Genomic DNA, 9,787 nt, shown 5'->3' on the forward strand with positions numbered 1-9,787 from the left:
CCTGGATTATTTGTGTGTGTGTGTGTGTGTGTGTGTGTGTGTGTGTGTGTGTGTGTTGCACACATGCAATCACACCTTTTTTCAATAGCTTTCCTACCTTTTTTCTTTTAAAAGACATGGTCTCTCACTGAGCCTGAAGCTCACGATTTTGGCTAGACTGGCCAGCCAGTGAACCCTCAGGATCTGCCAGACTTCTCCCCACATCTGCCATGCTGTGGTTATAGGTTCCACATCTGCCATGCTGTGATACAGGTATACTCAGGTACTGGAGACCTTAGCTCAGGTCCTCACATTTGCACAGCAAAGACTTTACCCACTGAACTGTTTTCCTGGTCAGTCTGCTTTTTAAACAGTGTAGGTAACTCAAGCCACCATAGATTGTCTTGAAGTCCTTTACAGATGTACAGGTTTACAGATGTAGGATTATGATGCCTGGCTCACCTCATCAAGATTATATTATCTCTATGAGATGTTAAAGATGAGAACAGATGTGTAAATGAGAGAACAATGTGGTGATGATGTGACTTTTCCTGGGAGACACAACACATACCTGTCTATTCACCTCAAATAGAGAGCCCATGGCAGAACAGACCAAAAGATGGATACCACCAAAGTTCAACTTGGCAAACCAAGTGAGTTTTGGGGGGAGTTACTTAGAGGAGCAGAAATGATTCAAAGAGAGCATCACCAAGACCCACCAGAAAAGCTGGAAGTTGTAGCACACTACACAGCCTGCAGACAGGTTGGAGAGTGTCCTTTCCAGGTGGCTCCAATGGTCTAAACCCTCTTCTAGGCAGCTCAGCTGGTCTCTGCCTCTTCCAGGCAGCCAGGCTTATCTCAGGGTCTTTACAGCCTGACTCCTCTGAGAGTGATTCTCAGCTGTCTTTTATGTTTATATATTACTGGAGAAGGGCCTACTAAGTCTGTTCAGTTTCAGGAACTTCCTAAATCTATTTTGAGTTGTTCACTTCTCATCTTAATGAGCTGCCCTATAGGAAAGAATGTTTCAGGCTGGGATATACAACAAGAGATAAACAGACAGACAGATGGATGGACAGACGAACACAGACAGTCAGGTGAATAGATAGATTTATCTGAACAACTGGAAAGATGACCAGGAGAGTTAAGAGCATTTGGTACTTTTGCACAGAACCTGGGTTCAATTCCCAGCATTCATACAGTGGTTCTAGTTCCTGAGAGCTAATATCCCCTACTAGCCACTGCAGGCACCAGGCACATACAGGGTTCACATGTATACAGACATACAAAACACTCATACACATAAAAAAAAAAGTAAATTTTTTTTTAAAAAAAAATCCAAGTTATTTCCAAGTAATTAGAAAACTGCTAGATCAATTGTTAAATTAATTTCAAATACACTTAGGAAACCAATATATATTTTGATCTATTCATAGAAATGTTATCATAAGCTGTTGGTGTATAAAAAACCAATTTGCAAGTGTGATTCTATATGCCTAGAATACAAAAAGAAATTAAGCTATGCTTTGAGGAGAAAATTAGAAGAAAAGCATAAATATATTTATTGAGGAAAAAGTAATTTAGCCTAAATTCAGAAATTGTGTAAGTATTGTTACAAAATATAAATTTAAGGGAGAAAATAGAAAGGAACTCCAATAAAGAGGAGGGAGAAGAAAATAAAAGAAATTATGAAGCTATGTCTTAGTGAAGAGAATTAAAAAGAGAAGAAGATTAAAACAGTCGACTGGGTCTCAGACTCCTACACCAGCTGGGACCCTAGTTTGCTCAAGAAGGTACCTATGGGTCAGGACACTCACAAGGACTGAAGTGGGCTCCCAGAAGCTCAATCTACATTTCTCCCTCAGAGCCTTGAAGGTATTCCCAGTTGGAACATGCTAATTGAATTTGAATTTCAGTCAAGACTGGCACCACCTATGATCTGATTCCAGTCAACAAGGTCTCTGAAAAAAACCAGAACAATTGATATCTGTAGCCACTGAAGTGTCGGATAGCCAGAAGACACAGTTTCAAACATTTTCTCCTGGGCCACAGTCTAACCTACAATCTAGACTCACAAGTTCCTTTTCCCCCAGGGTAAGTAGATATGAGTTTCCTCCAAGGATAGGTGACGTGACTCAAATGATAAAGCTTTCATTGCACAAACATGAAGACCTGAGTTCAATCCCCAGAGCTCACATAAAAATACTCGGCATGGTGACATGAGCTTGTAATCTCAGCTCTGGGGAACTAAAGACAAGCAGATCATGAGGATAGAGGCCTACCTGGTGAACTCCAGAGACGGTATCTCAAAGGAGATGAATGGCATTCCCAAGCATGACCCCCAGCTTTTTCTAAAACTGTGCCGCCGGGCAGTGGTGGCGCACACCTTTAATCCCAGCACTTGGGAGGCAGAGGGAGGTGGATTTCTGAGTTCGAGGCCAGCCTGGTCTACAGAGTGAGTTCCAGGACAGCCAGGGCTACAACAGAGAAACCCTGTCTCAAAAAAAAAAAAAAAAAAAAAAAAAAAAAAAAAAACCTGTGCCTAAGTTGACAGACAGACCTTGTGTCTCTCAGTTTTTCATTGCTGTAGCAATAACTGAGAGAATTGGTTGAGGCTCAGGTTTCAGAGACTCTAGGCTAGCAAGTGGCCAAGAGATGTAGGAGAGCAAGCATGCAGCGAGCGCATGCAGTCCCAGCACTCAGAAGTCTCCAGCAAGAGGATCAAAGACTCAAGGCCAGCCTGGGATACACAGTGAGATCCTGACTCAAAAAAGAAGAAAAGAAAGAAAGTTCTGCAAAGGGAGGGGTAGTTGGGGCCTTCTTAAAAGAGATGATTCCTAGAAAAGCTTAGCTACTTCAATCCAGAGTGAAATGAAGACTTCATTTATCTTGGTGACCCCAGTTCACTGGAAAGACAGAAAACAGGAGTCAGGCTTTCAACAAACAAACAAAAGGAACTGGAGAAATGCCTCAGGAGTTAAGACAACTTCCTGCTCTTGCAGAGGACCTGGGTTCAGTTCCCAGCACCCACATGGTAGCTCTCAACTATCTCTAACTCCAGTTACAGGGGATCTAACACCTTCATCTGGCCTTAGCAGGCTCCAGGAACACACATGGTGCTTAGGCATACAATGGTTCCCTCCCTTCCAGGCATATAGAAGCTGTAAGAAATGATGAGACATTCTTAGACCAAACCAGATACCTAGAGGAGGGAAATCAGTCAAGTTGCCTGAAAGAAACAGAGACCAACTAAGCTGCCCAAGAGTCACCAAACCTGTACACAGCTGATTGATTGGAAAAGGCTTTAACCACCTCAGTTATCTGACATACTTTCCAACTATTAAGCTGCCAGAAAATTTTGCCATGAGCTCCAGGCATTCAGCTTTCAAGAGCAAGGACACACATTGGGCTTTGATGATGCAACTGTTTCTGAGTGTTTTCTGCTTCTTGAAGTAGTCCTTAATAAACTCATTGAGTTGGACTTCATCGGTACCCTTACTTTGGTCCATCATCAGTTCCCTATCTTGGATGAATAGATATTTGCTCATATCCCCCCAGGAATAATTTCAGATAAAAACCTATTTTCTATATCAATATAAATCACCCCTAATATAAATGACCTTCCAGCAGATGGGCTTTGGACAACAGTCCATTATCCTCTTGATTAGCTGGGGGGGGGGGGGGTGTTGTTTATTGTTTCATTTGGTTTGGTTTGTTCAGACAAGGTCTCATGTAGCTCAGGCTAGCCTCTAACTGGCTATATAGCAAAAACTCGAGATGTTCCTGCTTCTACTTACCAAGTGCCCGGCTTGCAGGCATATACCCAGTTTAATTGGCCAAGTGGTGGTGGTGGTGGTGGTTTTGAGATAATGTCTCACCATGTAACCCTGGCTATAGGACAGGCTGGCTTTCAAATCACACACATCTGTCTGTCTCTGTCTGCCCAGTGCTAGCATTAGAGGCACCACCCCTCCAAGCTCTAGTTTTTTTTTTTTTCTAGATGCTTTTTTTTTAAGGTTTATTTGGGCGGGGAAGGGTGCATGCATGTGGGTGCTGGGAATGAAACCCTGGTCTTCTAAAAGGGCAATTAATTCTTAACTAGTGAGCCATCTCTCCAGCCTCACTTTCTGGGTATGTTGGTTGGTTGGTTTTAATAAAGTTATCTTCCTTATCTCTTGACATAGTTGGACTATTGTGGAACAGGTCTCTGATCTTCAGTCCAGTCATAGAGTATAAGATCCTACAGTCTCTTCCCTTGGAGTGCAGAGCAGGAGGCAACACCTCCCAGATAAGAGCTGACAGACAACACAAAGGTACACCTTGCCCTTTTTGCTGTATCTCCAGAAGTGGCTCCACTTCCCAAGATGTGTCTTCTTTTATTTTTCATTCTTGTTGTGTGTTTTTAAAATAGTGTCTTAGTATGTAGCCCAGGCTCACATCAAACCAGCAATCCTCCTGCCTCCACTTCCTGAGCATTAGCAAGGGAGGAAGCCTGACACTGTGGACTATACCTTGAGTTTCCCTCAGGGACTACTGTTCACCTGTGGCCATAGTCTTGACTTACACTCTGGACTATCAGAGCAAGTCATTAAGTAAGCAAAAAAAGACAGTATGCACTCAAAGACAGATCTAAGATGTCTTTTTATTTTTATCATATTATTTGAGGACACAAAGGACAAATATGTCTCTCCTTTCATCATTACCTGGGTTTTGGGGATTGAACTCAGGGCATCCAGCTTGCATCTTCAGACAACAAGCACATCTACTCATGGAGATATCATACCAGCCCACTTTTAAGTGTGATCATTTTGTGTGTGTGTGTGTGTGTGTGTGTGTGTGTGTGTGACTTCTGAAGCTATGGCACTCAAAGGACATGAGATTCAAGGACTAAGCAAAGTTTCAAAATTAAGTTAAACATGAGCTTGTTTAACTTATTTCTCTTATCTTACAGGGTGTCTTTTGTAAATAAAACCATAAGCTAGTTTCTGAGGTTCATTGTCCAAGCTTATGAGTGAGCAAGGAGTGGTAACAAGATCAAAGGTCACAGGGTTGAGAGGTTGAGCATTAAGCATGGCTCATTAGCTCTTTCAACAAGTCTGAAATCTCTCTCAAAAAAAAGAGAGTATTGTCTCTAGGTAGCCTGTCTTCAAGGCAGCTTTAACAATTATGTCAAAATCTGTCAGTTAGGCCAGGGATGCAGTTCAGTGGCAGAGCGCTTGCCCAGCATGTGTGACACCTTGGATTCAACCACATACCACAAAAGCCACTTTAAAAACTAAAACCTTGAGCAGAGCCGATCCCTGGGGATAAGGGACTCATCTTCCTTTCTGATGTTTGGAGACAGGTCTCACTATGTAGCTCAGGATGGATATAGCCCAGGCTAGCTTCAAAGTTTGCGTTCTCCTGCTCTGGCCTCTCAAGCACTGAGATTTATGCTACACCCAGCTCCAAGAGTTTTGTTTTGTTTTGTTTTGTTTTCAGACTGGGGTTCATGAGCCCAGAGTCAAGCTCTCTAAGCAGTGGAAGATGGCCTTGAACTCCTCATGCTAAGGCCTCTCAATGCTAGGATTACAGGTGTGTAGCACCACAGTTACTATGTGTTATTGTGTATGTGTGTGTGTGTTAGGGATTGAGCCCAGGGCCTTGGGCTGAATCACCCACTGAACTACCACTGAACTACATGCCTAGACATCCATGCGCCTTCCATGTGTGTGCACACTCCTACACGAGTGTGTACATGTGCATGTGCTTTCCCTTTTGCTTTGGTTTTTAGTGGCCTGGAGCTCACTAAATAGGCTAGGCTGGCTTGTCAGTGAGTTCGTGGGATCTGCCTATCTCTCCTCCTGAATAAATCTCCTCCTCCTCTCCCTCTTCCTCCTCACTGGAATAAGTGTCTGCCACCATGCTGGTGTTTTTATATGGGTTCTGGGGATCAAACACAGGTCCTCATTCTTATATGGCAAGGGCTTTACCAACCGAGGTGTCGCCCCAGTTCTCATGTGGTTGGTTTGTTTATTTGTTTGTTTGTTTGTTTGTTTGTTTGTTTTTTGAGACAGGGTTTCTCTGTGTAGTCCTGGCCATCCTAGAGCTAGCTCTCTGTGGACCAAGCTAGCCTCAAACTCGAAGATCTGCCTGCCTCTGCCTCCCAAGTGCTGGGATTAAAGGCGTGTGTCACCATCAGCCAGCTCCGTGTGTCTTTTGTTGTTGTTCTTGTTGTTGTTGTTCTTGTTGTTGTTGTTGAAACACTTTATTCAGAAGCTTGGGGAAAGGCTGAAGTCCACGTTGTCTGCTGTTCTGCGCAGGGCAGACCTTGGAGATCTCCAGGTCGCTAAGAGTTCCATGTGTCTTTAATGATAAATTTCATGAGCTGTATGAGAGGGCACAAGTAGAAATAAAAGCCTGGGAATGAGCACCCCAAATTTTGCTTCCCAAACACTTCACCTACCACATCGTCGTCCTCAGCACCCCATTCTATTTCCTTGAGACTCCTTGAGGAAATGACAGTCTCCTCCTCCCCACTCCTTACGAAGCACATGAACAGTTCAGTGGACAAATTATCCTGGTCAAGACTGGGAGGCTGTCTCACCTGTCTGTCCTCAGGGCTGTGTGTCCTCCACAGCCATCGGAGAAAATGGGTTCAGGGAGAGGTTTGGAAGTGGAGACAGATTGGGCCAGTAGGTTCAGAGACTCTGCAAAGGCTCCAAATTTGTATGCCTTGCCCCCAACCCCTGTCCTGAGCCACAAAGGGGAACACCTCTAAGACTCACATACCTGCAAAGAGACAAAAGAGTCAAGCCAAATACATGCAAATGACCGAGGTTGCTGACTAGTCTAAAAGACCAGCAACCCACCACCACCACCTCTCACCCAGCAAAGTGGGCAAGAGTAAGCAGAAGGCCTCTCGGGACCTGTTCCAGCCACTCTCTCTGTGGGTGGGCTCCAGCCCACTGCAACTGCTTCTTCCCAGCTCTCCCAGCTCAGGGCCAGCCTCTTGAGCACCCTGGCAGCCTTCCAGGCCTCTGAGGAATCTACTGCCTCTGCCACAGCATCGTCACCACCGCCGCTCTGGCTTCGAAAACGCAATTACAGCAAACAACAGCCGCCTGCCTCACTTGAGCCGCGCCATCCACACCTGGAACTAATTAACTAAATTAGGTCTTAATGAGCTACACTGGTCGGAAGGCCTATTTTTACTTAATTATCCACTAATGTGCTTGGCATGAAGGAGTGTGGACCTGGAGGATGGTTCAGCGGTAGCAGTGGCAGCCACCTCCTTCTCCCTACAGAGGGGACACCCAGGAGGGATGCCTGTCTGCCAGGAGTGAGCCTTAAGGACCTGAGGTCCCAGGAGTAGAGGCAAAGCAAGGGCCACACACAGACAACACCTGCAGGGACACCCCCTACACACACACACACACACACACACCTAGTGCTATCTTTTAGGCTACCCTGCCTGAGAAGAGACCAAAGCCACACTGTGCCCAGCTGATGGTGTGAACAGACAGAACTTTCCCATTCCAAGATCACTGTCAAAAGAGGACAAAAGGACTCAGAGTAATTCCTCTGTCTCCTGTAATGGGGAGGCCAAGGAACAGAGAGGTGAAGGGCTTTGGGGGGAAACACACAGCTAACTGGAGGGATGGGAGCAAGTAACCCTTTGAAGAAGCATTTTAGGCCACAAGGGGTAGCCAAGCCTAGTGGTACAGGTCTGTAATCCCAGCTAGTTAGGAGGCTGAGGTAGGGGGGTCACAAGTTCAGGCCCTTCCTGGGGAATGTATTGAGTCTCATTCTCAAACATTGTAAAGAGGGCTGGGATGTATCTCAGGGACAGAGCATTTGCCTGGCGTGCATGAGACTGTTGGGAGGAGGGGGAATTGATTGGATCTACTGACACCAGCACACTGTCTGTCTGTCTGTCTGTCTGTCTGTGTGTGTGTGTGTGTGTGTGTGTGTGTGTGTGTGTGTGTAGATATTATGAGCACATAAGTGCAGGTACCCACAGAATCCAGAGGACTTAGATCCCCCTGGTGTGGAAGTTACAGGTTGTACAGCTGCCCCGGTTTACTTGCTGGGGGGGGGGGGGGGAGGGGTGAACTTAGGTCCTCTAGAGCAGCCGTATATACTCGTAACTGCTGAGCCATCTCTCCAATTCCAAATAAATCTTTATGTATCTCATGTGTGTGTGTGCACTTACATAGGTATTTGGGGACTACATGTGTACAGTGCCCATATGGCATCGGATCACCTGAAACTGGACTGTGAGATGCCATGTGGCTGCTCAGAATCGAACCCTGGTCCTTTGGAAGAACAACTGGTGCTTTTAACCACTGAACCACCACTCCAACCCCCCACAAATAAGTGTTTTTTTAAAAATCAGTAAGGTGAAGCACAATAGAGGATCTCTAGTGTTGACCTCTGGCCTCCGCACGCCCCAGCATAGGCAAGCACCCCCATTTGTATACAAACACATACACATCCATACACACAAAAGAGCAGGGACCTCCCTAATGGCAGCCCCTGTTTGTCTTAGTCTCAGTCCTATGGGGGCTTCCAGATCACTAGTTCACTTGACTCTCCGGATTCTGGGGCTAGATAGGGACCACAGTCCTGCTAGAGGGCAGCATGTCTCCAGCTGACAATGAGTGAGAAAAAAAAAATCTCTCTGCAAAGCATCCCACTCTCTGGAACTCCAGGCTTAAATGTGACTAGAGATTTCTTAGTACTTCAAGCCCCATCCACCCCCAGGCATCCCAGACCTAACAAGTCAGAAACTTCCATTGCTCAAGCACAAGGCCACTCCTCCCAACATCCTCCTCTTCTGAAAATGGCCACACCACTTCCTTACTTGCTCAAGCCAGGTACGGAAGTGCTGCCCTTGATCAGCCAGCCTCTGGTGCACACACAGCCAGCCCACCCAAAGGTCCCTGGGTCCTGTCTCTACATAATAGCCTCAAGTATTAGGTTCCCACCACTTCTCAGTATGTACTCAGTCCTCAAAATCCTCTGGTGGCCCCATCACACTCAGAATAAATAAAGCCCAAAGGCCTGTCCCATCCTGCTAGGTCCCAGCCTGCTCCTTTCACCCAGCCCTCTGCCTTCCATTCTCCTCGTCAAAGCCATGTGAGCTGTCGTTGGTACCTCAAAAGCCATGAAGCCTTTGCACGTTGCACTGATGCCTTATTGTCAGGCAAGCAGAGCCTCTCAGCAGCCCACATTCCTGCCCCCATGCCATCTGTTCCCCGGCCGGCCGCACTGGTCTTCACTTCCTTGACAGGAAAACCCAAGGGAGCCAAGGCAGACTGAGCCGAACGTTCAGGACCGTCTGGGCTCTGGCCATAGGTAGGCATAGGCTCTACAGCTTTCTGTTCCCACAAAGTGAATTTTGTCATACCATCTCACAGATGATGTCCTGATCTTAATAGAAATCTGATCGCATAATGGAGTTTTAATATTGTTGACTATTGCCAGCAACCAAGGCTGTCTGCCAGCTTCCTCCTGGCTACCCACCTGCCTGAAAGTCAGTACCCCTGGGGAGACGGTTCTAACCAGCCACTGCCGCTGCCCTTTTGAACTGCAGAAACACCATTTTCCTGCCATGTGGGGACCACCTCAGACACACATGCTTGGTGAGAATCTTCTTGGCAGTACCTCCATTCTAGTAGACCATGTTCTCACCTGAGCCTCTCTCCTGTCTAACACTGTGTGGTCAGTGAGTGAGCCCACTTGCAGATGTTCTGTGTGGAAGACCCTGAGCTGTTGGGACTAAGGCACTTAGCGTGGGTCTTTACTAGGACTTGCTTGCTGTCTC

At 46.2% G+C, this 9,787-nt stretch overlaps 1 long non-coding RNA gene across 1 annotated transcript; it reads right to left on the bottom strand.

The window, feature by feature from the left end:
* Window positions 1-4,603: 4,603 nt before the first annotated feature.
* LOC143435368 (uncharacterized) lies at window positions 4,604-8,006 on the bottom strand. Its single transcript, XR_013105605.1, has 2 exons — window positions 6,566-8,006; window positions 4,604-6,346 (listed from the first exon to the last, which is right to left on the bottom strand). It is a non-coding gene; the product is annotated as an uncharacterized LOC143435368 (long non-coding RNA).
* Window positions 8,007-9,787: the final 1,781 nt, after the last annotated feature.

Source organism: Arvicanthis niloticus, chromosome 21 (genome assembly GCF_011762505.2).
Source record: "Arvicanthis niloticus isolate mArvNil1 chromosome 21, mArvNil1.pat.X, whole genome shotgun sequence".
NCBI lineage: Eukaryota > Metazoa > Chordata > Mammalia > Rodentia > Muridae > Arvicanthis > Arvicanthis niloticus.